Source organism: Capsicum annuum, unplaced genomic scaffold, assembly GCF_002878395.1.
Source record: "Capsicum annuum cultivar UCD-10X-F1 unplaced genomic scaffold, UCD10Xv1.1 ctg70121, whole genome shotgun sequence".
NCBI lineage: Eukaryota > Viridiplantae > Streptophyta > Magnoliopsida > Solanales > Solanaceae > Capsicum > Capsicum annuum.
The window spans coordinates 1-4,373 of record NW_025879828.1 but is presented as its reverse complement, the minus strand read 5'-3'; the positions used below and the strand labels follow the sequence as shown (position 1 = coordinate 4,373).

The following is a 4,373-nucleotide window of genomic DNA, read 5'->3' as shown; positions in this document are numbered from 1 at the left end:
TAATGGAGAAACTTCTTCCAACTCAAAATGGGATATTGGGGAGTGCCCCAGGAGATCCAATCCATGGTACTGGGTCCAACAGTAGGTCCAGGTTCGACGAGCCCACGGAGGTTGGGATGCGCACCCAAGGCAGTAACTTCTCTTCTCAAGTAGAGTTTCCCTACTTCGACGGGGTGGATTCCTGCACATGGTTAAGAAAATGTGAGCGGTATTTCAGCTTTCATCATATTGTAGATCCACAACAAAAATTGGAATCAGCTGTTCTCCATCTTAATGGGAAAGCTGAGGCTTGTTTTTTCTCTTATCATGTTAGTAAAGGAAATGTCAAGTGGAATGAATTTATTGAAGAAATTTGCAAAAGATTTGATGATGCAAGTAACAACAAATTGAACTTAGTGGGTGAATTCAAGAAGATCGAGCAAACAGGTACGGTGAATGAGTATTTGGAAAAGTTTGAAGAACTCAAGGCATGAGTGTTGATCAGAAACCCCACCATTCCTGAGGACTTGTTCCTTGAAATTTTTATTGAAGGATTGAGGGAGAATATTAGACATACTGTGAGACTACTTGACCCATTCTCTTTTAGTAAGGCTGTCGAGAAGGCTAGACATCAAGAGAAGGTGCTTGAGGGCACAACCAAGGGTAAAGCACAGTGGAGCAAAGGTACCATGCTTGTTAATAATGTGGGGGAAATCCAGCCTATGTTGCTAGACATATGGGTACAAGTGGAGGTGTTTCTAACAACAATAATAACAGGTTGTTTGAGACAAGAGGGGCTCAAGGCTTATGTTACAAATGTGGAGATACGTACCATGTGGGTCATCAATGTAAACCTAAGCAGCTCAATGCTATAACAACTTCTATTCCTAATGAAGATGAAGAGCAAGATACAGTGGAAGCTACAGATGGCATTAAGACAGTGGATACTCTTGATGAAGAGGTGAGAGATGAGGCTATTTGCTTAAATGCTCTCTCTGGTACTGAGGTCCCTAATACCATTACCTTAAGAGCTAATGTTAAGAAGAAGGTATTAAGTGTTCTCCTTGATTCAGGCAGCTCCCACAGCTTTTTGGATATAGAAACTGCTAAACAGATGGGGTATGTCATTCAGGATGCTAGACCCTTGAGAGTCACTTTGGCTAATGGTAGTCAAATATTGAGCAGGAAAACATGCCCCAGTGTTAAGTGGCAGATCCAGGGAGTGCAATTTGAAGATACAGTCAGACTTATAGGTCTTGGGGGAAGTGATATGATCCTTGGGGGAGATTGGATGAGAGCTCATGACCCAGTCCTACTGGATTTTGAGGAATATAAAGCAGAAGTGACTCATAATGGGAGGAGGGTGCAGTTGAAGGGGATATACAGTCAAGCCATGTTGAAAAACATGGCAGGAGGTGTTAGAAGCTTACTAAAGAAATGCTAGAGTATATGGGCTCACTTATTCACTATTTCAGTTGTAGAAGAGCATGAAGATAAAGAAGTACCTGTAGCCATACAACAAATCATACAGGAGTTCCCTGATGTATTTGAGTAACCAACTTCACTGCCTCCCAGAAGACATTTCATTCCTCTGAAACCTGCAGCAGTACCAGTGAGTGTTAGACCTTATAGATACAATTTTTTTCAGAAGAATGAGATTGAAAAACAAGTCAAGGATATGCTTAAACAAGGAACTATACAGCCTAGTCACTCCCCTTTCTCTTCACCTGTGTTGTTAGTTAAGAAAAAGGATGGGAGTTGGAGGTTTTGTATAGATTATAGGGAATTGAACAAGATGACTATAAAGGACAAGTTCCCTATTCCTCTAGTGGATGACCTGTTAGATGAGATACATAGATCTTCTATCTTCTCTAAAATTGATTTAAGGGTTGGGTATCATCAAATCAGAATGCATGAAGATGACATCCACAAAACTGCTTTTAGGACTCACTTGGGACATTACGAATTCAAGGTCATGCCCTTTGGGCTAACCAATGCCCCAGCCACATTTCAGGGCTTGATTAATCATGTTTTTCAAGACTATATCAGGAAGTTTGTACTTGTCTTCTTTGATGATATCCTAGTCTACAGTGCTACAGAGCATTTATCCCACCTCAAAATTGTGCTAGAAGTATTAAGGGGAGAGCAGTTGTTTGCTAAACTTTCTAAGTGTTCCTTTGGACAGCCTAAAGTTGAATATTTGGGGCATATTATTACAGTAGAAGGAGTTGCAACTGACCCATCTAAGATTGAAGCCATGACTGAGTGGCCTAGACCTAAATCTCTCAAGGCTTTGAGGGGTTTCTTGGGACTCACAGGTTACTATAGGAGATTTGTATGGTCTTATGGAGTTATTAGCAGGCCCTTGACTAATCTCCTAAAAAAGAATGCATTCCACTGGGATGAAGAGACCGCTATGGCTTTTGAAACTCTTAAGGTTGCTATGACCACTTCCCCTGTATTAACATTGGTTGACTTTACTAAAACTTTTATCATTGAAACTGATGCGTGCTCTAAGGGTATGGGGGTTGTTCTTATGCAAAAAGGTAGACCCCTTGTTTTTTTTAGCAAGTCTCTTACTCCTAAGCATTTGGGGCTGTCCACTTATGAGAAAGAATACATGGTTATCCTGGTTGCAGTTGTTAGGTGGAGAGATTATCTCCAAGGGATACATGGTTATCCTGGTTGCAGTTGTTAGGTGGAGAGATTATCTCCAAGGGAGCCATTTTATTATACGGACAGATCATCAGAGTTTGAAATTTCTACTTGAGCAAAGAGTCAACACTGTACTCCAGCAGAAAGGCTTGACCAAACTATTAGGCTTGGACTATGAGGTTCACTTTAAAAAGGGAGCAGAAAATAGAGTAGCGGATGCACTTTCAAGAAGGATGGAGGATGAGTCTACACTAAATGCCATTACTACCACTGAACCTACATGGATGCAGGAGATATCTCAGAGCTATGAGCATGACCCTCTTGTAATCACCAGGAGTTATTAGACACAAAGGTAAAATCTATGTTGTTAAAGCAACAAATCTCAGAAGAAAGGTATTCGAAACACTGCCTCAATCCCCTTTGGGGGGTCATTCAGGTTAGCAGGGTACTTATAGAAGAGTGAGCATGGTGTTTTACTGGCCCCTACTTAAGAGTGATATTTGCTGATGGGTGGCTGAATGTGACACATGTCAAAGAGTGAAAACTGAACATGTGTCTTAACCTGGGTTACTTCAGCCCCTACCTATACCTGATGCACCTTGGAAAGATATTGCCATGGACTTCATCAAGGGTTTGCCCCATTCTGGTCACAAGAATTCTATCCTAGTTGTGGTGGATAGACTCACCAAATATGGTCATTTTCTTTCCTTCAAGCATCCCTATACTGCTAAGGAGGTTGCTGAGTTATTTCTCCAAGAAATCTACAGATTACATGGGCTTCCAAATACTATTGTGACTGATAGAGATTCTATTTTCACCAATCAATTCTGGCAACATTTATTCAAATCTATGGGCACCAGGCTGCATCTATCCACGGCGTACCACCCCCAGTCGGATGGTCAGACTGCGAGATTAAACAGATGCTTAGAGTCTTACTTACGAGCCATGGCCTTCTCCCATCCTAAGAAATGGCTTAAGTGGCTTCCCCTTGCAGAGTGGTGGTATAACACTAATTACCACTCCGCTCTCAAGACTATTCCTTTTGAGGCCCTATATGACACCCCACCCCCTCAAATTCCGCTTGGGTCACTGCCTCACTCGACTCATACCTCAGCTGGAGCCTGTTTAGCTCAAAGATAGCAACTGCTGCAACAGCTTAAGGAGAATCTGCAAGTGGCACAGGCAAGAATGAAGTTTTATGCCGACCGGTCAAAATCTGAGAGGGTGTTGCAGGTTGGTGACTTTGTCTACTTGAAGCTTCAACCTTACAGGCAAGCTTCAGTAACCGTTCGTAAGAATCTGAAACTCAGTGCAAAATACTATGGGCCCTACGAGGTTACTCAAAGGATAGGGAATGTGGCTTACCGTCTTGCTTTACTAGCTGATGCTCAGCTCCACCCCGTTTTCCATGTATCTCAGCTGAAGAAACGAATTGGTCCCGCCATTTTCGTCCCAATCCTAGTTACCGGCATGTGGTGAGGATGGATGTGTACTGATCCAACCTTGGCTATCTTGTAGCGTCGTATCGAGAGAAGAAACAATGCAGCGGTGGTACGTGTTCTTGTTCTCTGGTCGAACTTGAGTGCCGATGAAGCCACGTGGGAAGATTGGGGCTATATTGAGGGCCAATTTCCTAAGTTCACCGTTCAGCTTCGACCTTGAGGACAAGGTCGATCTTGAAGAGGCGGGTATTTGTTATGAACTAAGAGTAGCATTTAGGGTTGTGAATTGGGAATTTT

General features: G+C 42.5%; 1 long non-coding RNA gene across 1 annotated transcript; it reads right to left on the bottom strand.

Moving 5' to 3' along the window:
- Nucleotides 1-6: 6 nt before the first annotated feature.
- Nucleotides 7-4,355, bottom strand: LOC124894122. Its single transcript, XR_007051022.1, has 3 exons — nt 4,000-4,355; nt 1,485-1,577; nt 7-181 (listed from the first exon to the last, which is right to left on the bottom strand). It is a non-coding gene; the product is annotated as an uncharacterized LOC124894122 (long non-coding RNA).
- Nucleotides 4,356-4,373: the final 18 nt, after the last annotated feature.